Here is a 10805-nt window from a genome sequence, read left to right on the forward strand (position 1 = left end):
AAAGATACAAGGACATTACAACTCATAGATCGAAAATAAACTGACAACGATATGGCTAAAACAAGAAAAAGACAAACAGACAATCAATAGTTCACAAGACACAACATAGACAACTACATACTACACAACAAAGTATATGTATAATCTGATAGCGATGAGCGGTTAACAGTTGCATTAAGTATTCGATTGTCTTATTCCAATATTGAATATATCTGGTTTGTCGCCTTACGTTATATAAGTTCACATTAAACAAACTTAGAACATGTTGAAGACCAGTTGAAAAAGACAATACATATTTTCATTTGACAAATGTTTCCACTATGACGGCGAGTCATATTCACATGTGCATTGAATCAAACGTACGTAAATAAGTTGTACTATGGAGTTATACGGTACGCAAATCAAACAATTAGTCAAACATCCATTATCTAGCAGATGTGCACAAAACTGCATTATGACGCAACATAGTCAGTATTGTCTTAATTAAACGGGGATACAACTGTTTTTCGGTCAACGAAGCTAATTATAAATGATATGAAGAAGAAATATATATACAAAGATCTGCATGTTGGTGAATTCCGTTTTTTACAAGAGCTTAATAATCCGTTTAAACATGATGGACATGGATCCTACATTCTATATAACTGTATACAACCAAAAATATTGAAAATTAGTGTAAATCATATCGTACTTCTATTTTGTATTACACATGTTACACTTTTATGGAAAACAGCCGCAGAGTAAAAGATGTCACATCATTTATTATGATACAGCCCTATATCACGCCGTATAACGTTCAGTTCTTTTGTCGCATCACAATGTGTGCTATATTTTGCCGATCTTTAAACTGTTTTGTGTGCTAATTACATTTTAAACGGACAATTTAGACCTTAAACGAAATCTATATCTGACGAATAAGTTCAATACAATAGTATTTCGGATGCAAAATACTTCGCATTGAACTCGAGTAATCTTGTGTAGGTATCTTCACCTCGTAAATTAAAGGTCCCAAAGACAAATCTAAACTTATGGCATACAAATTACAATGCATGTATTACTGAAAATTTATTCCACCAGGGTTTTCAATATCACAAACTACTCAACACATTTCCTAACTTTTATCATCGATACAAGGGCATTATTCGTGAATATAAATCAGCATGCTGCTATCTTATACGCTCGGATATATCAAATCCAATGTTTTATAGTAATAATCTTAACAAAGCACAAAAATGTGGAATTTCACCAAACCAATCGTTTCAGAAAAGTATTAAGAAATATGTGTTTACGATACTGTTGGCCGGTCATTAAAGATTGCGGTATTGATATTGATTCACTTATAGGGTCTTTGCGTAGAAAATAAACACATTTATTATAAAACCGGCTATCTGCATGATATGGGTTCTGTTCGTCTCATATATTTTATGATAGTATGATACTAAATCCCTAACGTGTGCTTGATATTCATATGATAAATGTGTAATCTTTCAATAAGTGTAATTGATGTCTTCAGTTTGCATGTCAGTAATTGCGAGTAGTCTTTTGTTTAAATATGAAACATTTTAATTTTGTTCAGTTTATTTTGTTACCTATTCTGACATTAGACTCGGATTTCTTTTTAACTGAGTCTAACTATGCATGTTTTTTCTATGCTTATGTTTAAATTGGCTAGGGGCATAAGGCGATGGTTGAGTTCTTTAAAACATGTTTAACCCTGCAATATTTTTGCGCCTGTCCCAAGCCTTTGTTGGTCTTATATGAGTTTTACTTTTAATTTTTTCTATATGGAAATTAAAATTATTGACATATAATGCGTTATGTTTCTCGCATAAATCTTATGATAGTTGATACTAAACCGCTAATGGGAAGGATTCTACTTGATGTTTTTATAATGAAGACATAATCTCTCAATTAGTCAAATTGCGGTCTGCAGCTGGAATGTCAATTACTGCTAGTTGACCTTTGTTTATTTATGTATTTTTTTAGTTTTGTGTAGTTTCTTTTGTTACCTACCCTGACATCGGACTTGGACTTCTATCATACGAGTTTTTACTGGACGTGTTGATGTGTATATGTGTTTTCTACAATTGCTTCAGGTCTGAAAAGGGTTGGGATATCTGAAAACATGTTTAACTCCATATAATTGTGCACTGTCTCAAGTCAGCAGCTTCTCACATATATTAATTTTGTCTAATAGTTAATTTGAGTTCATTTATATGTTCCGAAAATGCTTATGAAAGTCAGAAACAAAATAATACACAAGTTTCTTCTGCACCAAAAAACATACAGATTCTTGGCTTTTGACATTCACATATACATTCTGCTGGCGATAAACTAGTGGTTAAAGTACCATATGTACACTGATGCGGCATTCATATGCATATATTTGAAGAAAAAAAATGAAAAGATTTTGGATTTGTTTATCGATTGATACCAGGAGAAGAACCATTATTTGCTTGTATCCTTGTTTGTTTCTCCAAAGGCTTTGGTGGCAGTGGTGGTGGTAATAGAGAACCGTCCATTGTTTCAACAATAACTACAATAAATAGATTTGTTTCATAAGGTGTAAACAGTAATTTCAACAATATTCATCATGATATACTTTCTAATAAGGTTTGTTTTATGGATATGCTATGTATTTACACATACTATATGATATAATCTAATTTCAAATTCGTCAAAGCTTATCAGAATTCAATTATGTATACAAACGGATTTGTTTTGTTATGTGTTCCAATTTGTAAAAAAAAGACGTTTATTCACAACCCACGCCTCTTTACAATATTTTTTCATTTTGTTTACGTACTGGTTCCCAAAAATGATCTCTATGTTTCATCTTAATGAGACCACATGGTATAAAATGTAGCTGCAAAACTGAATTCTGAAGAAAACACAAAATTGAAAAACGGGTAGTACAGTATTTTAAAATCAGTTGAAGCATTTAGAAGGTCAGGCCATATAAACGTTGAAAACATGCCCGCCTCTACTACAAACAATGTATGTTTTGAAGCTGATAAATAAAACAGAAGAGCACATCAAGTTTCTATTCTAGGGAATGATTTTCAACGAAAATTCATAGTAAAAGGGATACAGTTTGAGCCATCAAAGAGGGTTCCTATAGGAAATTACATTGTCTATATTTACAGAAGTACAACCTTTAAAGGTAAACTATTAGTCTTATAACGTTTCTGTTGATGCATTGCAAAAACGTTTTTGGTATGAATGGTGAAAGCATTTATGTTAAAATTGTTGTATTAATGTTCGACAGGTATGACATATTAAGTGTGTGTATTGCTGTGTGTTTGTATATTCCAATTTCCCTACAGGTGTAAGAAGATTTTTTAGATTTTATTAGAGATATGAATTTCAAACGTATTTTGCACCTGTTCCAAGTTATGTTTGTGTTGAATGTGTTCTTTGATTTTAGTTCATTTATATATTTTTGAGTTCAGAATGTTCTCCATAATCACTTAATTAGAACATTGTTAATGTAGGGTCAATCTGAAGCACGCCTTCGGGCGCTGGAGTTTTACGTTGTGTTGAAGACCAAATCGTGACCATCAGGTGTTTGTACTCTTTGCTCGGGTTTTTGTCTCTTTGGCACATTCCCTATTTCAATTCTCAATTCTAATGCTTCAAATATGCTGATGACAGTCAGAATCAAAATAAGACACAAGTTTCTTCTGCACCCAAAACCATACAGATTCTTTGCTTTTGACATTCACATATAAAATCTCCTGGCGATAAACTAGTGGTTGAAGTACCATATGTACACTGATGCGGCATTTATATGCATATATATAAAAAAATAAATTGAAAAGATTTTGGATTTGTTTATCGATTATAGTCACATCTTACCAGGAGAATAACCACTATTTTCTTGTGTCCTTGTTTGTTTCTTCAAAGGCTTTGGTGGCAGGGGTGGTGGTGATAAAGAACGGTCAATTATTGCAACAATACCTACAATAAATAGATGTGTTTCATCAGGTGTAAACAGTAATGTCAACAATATAAATCATAATATACTTTGTAATAAAGTTTGTTTTATGGACGTGCTATGTTTTTTCACACATACTATATAATATAATCTACTTGCAAATTCTGCAAAGCTTATCAGAATTCAATTATGTATACAAACGGATTTGTTTTGTTATTTGTTCCAAGTTAAAAAAAAAACGCTTATTCACAACCCACGCCTCTTTACAATATATTTTATTTTGTTTACGTATTGGTTCCCAAAAATGATCTCTATGTTTCGTCTTAATGAGACCACATGATATAAAATGTAGCTGCAAAATATGAATTCTGAAGAAAACACAAAATTGAAAAACGGGTAGTATAGTATTTTAGAATCAGTTGAAGCATTAAGAAGGTCAGGCCATATAAATGTTGAAAACATGCCCGCCTCTACTACAAACAATGTATGTTTTGAAGCTGATAAATAAAACAAAAGAGCACATCAAGTTTCTATTCTAGGATATGATTTTCAACGAAAATTCATAGTAAAAGGGATACAGTTTGAGCCATCAAAGATGGTTCCTATAGGAAATTACATTGTCTATATTTACAGAAGTACAACCTTTAAAGGTAAACTATTAGTCTTATAACGTTTCTGTTGATGCATTGCAAAAACGTTTTTGGTATGAATGGTGAAAGCATTTATGTTAAAATTGTAGTATAAGTGTTCGACAGGTATGACATATTAAGTGTGCGTATTGCTGTGTGTTTGTATATTCCACTTTCCCTACAGGTGTAAGAAGATTTTTTAGATTTTATTACAGATATGTATTTCAAACGCATTTTTTGCACCTGTCCCAAATTATGTTTGTGTTGAATGTGTTCTTTGATTTTAGTTCATTTACATATTTTGGAGTTCGGAATGTTCTTCATTATCACTGAATTAGAACATTGTTAATGTAGGGTCAATCTGAAGCACGCCTTCGGGTGCTGGATTTTTTCGTTGTGTTAAAGACCAAATAGTGACCATCAGGTGTTTTTACTCTTTGCTCGGGTTTTTGTCTCTTTGGCACATTCCCTTTTTCAATTCTCAATTCTAATGCTTTAAATATGCTGATGAAAGTCAGAATCTAAATAATAGACAAGTTCCTTCTGCACCCAAAACATTTCAGATTCTTGGCTTTTGACATTAACATATATAATTTGCTGGCGATAAACATGTGATGGTAGTAATATATGTACACTGATGCAGCATTCATAGGCATATATTGAAAAAAAAATAACTTATTTTATATTTGTTTATCGATTGATAGTAACATCTTACCAGGAAAAGAACCACTCTTCTCTAGTGTCCTTGTTTGTGACTTCAAAGGCTTTGGTGGCAGTGGTGATCGTGGTTAATAACTATCAACTATTTGAACAATAACATACAATAAATACATATGTGTCGTCAGGCGTAAACAATACTTTCAACAAGAACAATCAGACTATACATTCTTATTCAAGTTTGTTTTATGGACGTGCAATGTTTTTTAAACATATCATATAAAATAATCGACTTGCAAACTCGGCAAAGGTAATTAGGATTCAATCATGTATACACACACATTTTTCACTTTGTAAGAACAGCTTATTCACAAACCACGCCTCTTTTCATACATATTTTGTTTTGTTTACGTACTAGTTCCAAGATATGATATCCATGTTTCATCTTAAAATTAAAGTAATAATTTTGGAAGAGAATGACATATCAGGTGTGCGAATTGCTGTGTGTTTGTTCTTTTCCGCTTAACTTAGAAGTATATTGGATAGGAGGATGGTTGGTATATTACCAAATATATGTATTTTAGCATCATTTTTGCTTCTGTCCCAAGTTAGGTTTATTTTGTATGTTTTCCGAAATTTTAGTTCATTTATACATGTTATATGTTATGGAGTTAAGTACAAAATTTCACTGAAATAGTACGCATTTGTGTTAAGTGGCCAGCTAAAATCTGCCTCCGTGTGCGGGATTTCCTGGCTGTGTTATAGACCCTTTGGTTGCATTGGGCTATTTTATGCTTTTTGGTCGGATTGTTGTCTGCTGTGCCTATTCTTCATTTCCTTTTTCAATTTCATAAAAAAATTTATAAACTGTATGTGGATAACTTTTAAAAAAAGGTGACTTGCCACGAGACACATTCTGACTGCTAATTTGAGTAAAAGCAGCATATGTTGGTCGGCTGACTTGATCATACAATAATGCCAAAGACTGGCAAGAAGATGAGGGTAATAGCAGGGGCAGGCTGTGCTAACCATGTAGTTACTATGAAATTGAAACGTTTGTGATACCATTGGGGAATTAAAACTCCACTAGCAGTGGCATCGACCCAGTGGTTGTAAACAAACATGACAAACTCAACTTAGATACCAGGATTACATTTTGTATTTATGTCAGACGCGCGTTTTATCTCCCAGAGACTAAACAGTTTATTTATAAATATGACCATATCAACGATGATTCCTGTCAGCAAAAAAGTGCTGACTACTGGGCTGGTGATACTCTCTGGGAATTACAAATCAACCAGCATTTAACCTGGTATTTTGTAAGATTAATATATAATTTAAATATCTGTAAACAATTATCAAAATCCAAATTGATTTGAAAGCGTTATAGAAATTGTAAAGGTGACTTTATGTATTAGTCTGAACTGAAACTTCTTGCTTTTTCTACTTATTCATTATATCCTAAAGTGACACTGCAATACATCAATCTACCAAAATAACCGAGTATTCTGTTAAATCAGAATATGACAGGTTCCAAAGCAGGAAGTTCTGAAAATCTGAGTTGAATTGAAAAAAAGGTATAGAAATGTTTCAAAGGCGACTATCTGCATTAAATCCTAATTGAAAAGTACGCATTCTTTAATTACAAATTAAATCACAAAATTAGAGAAATTCACAAAACTACTATAAACCTAGCAATTTGTAAGATAAATAAATACAATGTAAAAAATTGTAGAGTTTTATGAAAATCAAACTTGATTTAAATGTTAGACACATTGTTGAATGGCAAGTTCTGATTTTAAACTAATTTAAAGGTTGTAATCTTGTTCTACCTGTTGAATAAATTTCTTCAATTTAGACAGCAATAAATCAAATAACCAAACAACATGGCATTCTGTAATATCAATATACAATTGAAAGGAACAGACTCTTTCATTAGAAAAGTAGATAATATGTTTAAAAGGCTAAGACTAGTCGAGACAGGTATAAACATGCCAACTCTAGTTGAGAAAAAAATTACTAAGTTTAAATTCGAGACAAAAGTCGAGTACAATTAAGTACAGTAAAGTGATGTTGCGATTATTTGTGATCGATCTTACTGGTGGAGCACCGAAGATGATATATTTTAGACTCTGAGCAGTACGCAGTGTACGTCTGTATACCTCTGCTAAAAAAAAAAACAAATTGAAGTTTTAAACGACATTGACAGGCTATACAGCCCTTGCACGGTCGGTATACTGAAATAAAGCAAGTGTTTAATTGACGGTCGTAAATTCTTTTAAAATCTCACATAACATAGCACCAAACCTTTGAATGATGGTCTCTGATTCTTTCTACTGTTGGTGCAATCCTGTAATACAATTTAAAGGACGACATTGATATTTCATTATGCTGTCATATACATATGATACTGATCTATCAATTTAATGCAAAGAAGAAGTTTAAACAACATGAACAACACATTCAAAAACAGATTTTAGAATAATAATTATGTTAGGTTACCGGCAAGATAATTCCCTTACTAATACTAGAACTTATAGATAAATCGATTAATGGCGATCACAAAAAAAGACGTTAATGTCTATAAAATAATTTAAATACATAGATGATTGTAACCATGTGTATGCTTGTGCAAAGTTGATAAAGCCAGTATTTTGAAATTTAAAAGTTAAATCTTGATTCCAGATGAATAAGAAATAACAATATTTTGAAGTAGTTTTCAAAGATATTCGACCATTAGGAAAACTTCCAATAAGAGAAACACAAATGGTTTGTAATAAGATGAGGAACACGACGGTACCACATGCGTAGCAGTATCTGCTTACATTTCCAATTTTGTGTGGGTTCGCGTATTGCTTAGATTTTATTTATCTATGTTGTGGTTGTGTACTTTTAGCGTCTGTTAAAAGGTCTTTTTCTTTTTCAGCCATGGCGCTGTAAGTTTAATTTCGAGCTATGAGTTTGACCGTTCCTCTGGTGTCTTTCGTCCCTCTTTTAAACAAGGATAGAATTGATTTCTTAAATTTGATATTACATTTATGAGATATTAATGCAATATCTTTAAGCACCATTATGTAACTGATGTTGAAATCTTGTAAACCGATCTAATAGAGAAAATCAAAAGTATAAATTAAACACTGAGAGTATCGTGTGAAATCGAAAGGAGCAAACCGAATACGTCGACATTAGTAACTACGCGTCTATTGCTATACATATATCAAAATTACACAATCGGAAACAGGTCACAGTCGGTAGAATTCCAACTCATACGACGAAACTAGTAACTATCAACCAAAGACAGCGAAAACATGTCGACAGTGAGTTAAGACACCAACAATATTTTGGGTAACCAACACGTAATGGTGAACGAAACTATTATGTGGCGTCAATGCCGTTGCTCAAGCAAGTTTATGTATTAAACTAAAAAAAACCACGTGACTAGAATAATAAAATCGATGCCATTAGCGATTTATTTTTGCTGTACAGATGCACTGGCAATTATACAAACCTACATTCTTATATCATATTAAATCAATACTTAAATAAATGTACTCACATCCTTATGTTGGTTATCCTTTCGTTCTTTCCAACAACATATGTTGAAGTTTTTTTATGGCTTGTAAAAGATGAAACCGAATTAAAAGTAGTCTCACGTCTCCCACAGATGAATACATCATTATCATCTTCATCATCGTCATCTAAATATGATTGACACAACTATTTTATCGTCTATATACCAGCTTTGATTATTTGAACTGTCTTCTAATTTTCACTTACTACATTTGTATAAACTTCAAGATTTGACACAACTATTTTATCGTCTATATACCAGCTTTGATTATTTGAACTGTCTTCTAATTTTCACTTACTACATTTGTATAAACTTCAAGATTTACCTGTATTATTAAAACCGTGTTTTTACAAAAGTGATAATTTTCGAAGGGTTAACTATTTGGCAGTGTTGTCTTGCCATGGCTTTGTTTGAATTTGTTGTTTGTTTGCTTTTTTGCCTTGAATGTTTGTACCTAATGTTTTATTTACCATGTTAACTCTGCATTTACATTCAGATATCGCAGATCAAATTTATTCGTTCTTAGTGTATTGATTTACGTTTTTTGATTGAGTTAAGCCTGCCAATTTATATTTTATCGTGTGTTTTTCTATGTTGTGATGTTATGCTATTGTTTCAGAAAAAAGGGAGAAGGTTTGGTACCATTAAAACGTTTTATACCACTGCAAATGTTTGCACCTGTCCTTAGTAAGGAAACTGATGTACAGTAGTTGTCGTTTGTTTATGTAGTGTATACGTGTTTCTCGTTCCCGTTTGTTTTATATAGATTAGACCGTTGGTTTTCCCGTTTGAATGGTTTTACACCAGTAATGTTGGGGCTCTTGCATAGCTTGTTGTTCGGGGTAAGCCAAGATTCCGTGTTGAAGGCCGTACATTGACCTATAATGGTTAACTTTTTTAAATTGTTATTGGATGGACAGTTGTCTCATTGGCACTCACACTACATCTTCCTATATCTACAGCTAATGTATTGTGTCGTCCTGAACATGCTTGAAGTGTTTGCCACTGGACATTTTACAACCACTAATCAAACAAACTTCTATGCATATCAGTCAACTTTGAATCAATTTATATAAAAACAAGGATGGTAACATGTGTCTCAACACATGCACGGACTCACTTTAAATCCTAGAAAATGTTAGGTTTTAGATTTTCTCCGTATATAAGAGATCATAATGAAGTAGTTACGACGCTAGGAGTATTTGTATGAGGTCGTTTTCTGAATTTTTCGTTTCTGCTCTATACGTTTAGTATGCTTCAACCAAATGCTATAAAAGTTATACTTAATGCTTTATAATGTTTTATGTTTATGCAAGAGGGGTCATCATCAATGTCCCATGGACGCATTCCCCATTTATAAGCTCGAACGTATTATTTCTTTTTTGTAATGCATTAGAACCGGAATTACATTACTGTTATTGAAGGGTAGCCACAATCGATTTTGATTTGACGGTTGCAAATTTCCGTTTACTGTCTCCCCTTAGCATCGACAGTAAAACTGCATTTGCGAACATCAAATTGTTTATTGACGGAGGGTAATCCTCAACTTTAGTGCCGTTACTTCTGTGAACTGCATTGGACTAATTTTAATTTATTGAAAGTATGCGGAAGATTTTCATATTACAGGTCTACATACAGTGGAGATCACTTCTAACCTCTCATTAGAACTGTCAGAATATTCTGTCATAGAACTGTTCTAACCTGTCCTAGAACAGTTCTAGCTAGAACAGTTCTACCCTAGAACTGTTCTAGGTAGAACTGTCAGGATCAGTTCTAGGTAGAACTGACTAAATCAGTTCTAGGTAGAACTGTCAGGATCAGTTCTAGGGTAGAACTGTCAGGATCAGTTCTAGGTAGAACTGACCAAATCAGTTCTAACCGTAGAACTGTCAGCAGAACTGACTAAATCAGTCAGGATTGTAGAACAGTAACTCTAAATGACGTCACTGCAGAAAGGGCAATTTAGAATTTAGAAGAAAAAATCAGTTCCAATTACTTTACTATATATAAT

General features: G+C 32.7%; 1 long non-coding RNA gene across 1 annotated transcript; it reads right to left on the reverse strand.

Moving 5' to 3' along the window:
* Nucleotides 1-2434: 2434 nt before the first annotated feature.
* LOC139487049 (uncharacterized) lies at nucleotides 2435-5658 on the reverse strand. Its single transcript, XR_011655723.1, has 3 exons — nucleotides 5282-5658; nucleotides 3859-3960; nucleotides 2435-2536 (listed from the first exon to the last, which is right to left on the reverse strand). It is a non-coding gene; the product is annotated as an uncharacterized lncRNA (long non-coding RNA).
* Nucleotides 5659-10805: the final 5147 nt, after the last annotated feature.

Source organism: Mytilus edulis, chromosome 8 (genome assembly GCF_963676685.1).
Source record: "Mytilus edulis chromosome 8, xbMytEdul2.2, whole genome shotgun sequence".
Classification (NCBI taxonomy): Eukaryota; Metazoa; Mollusca; class Bivalvia; order Mytilida; family Mytilidae; genus Mytilus; species Mytilus edulis.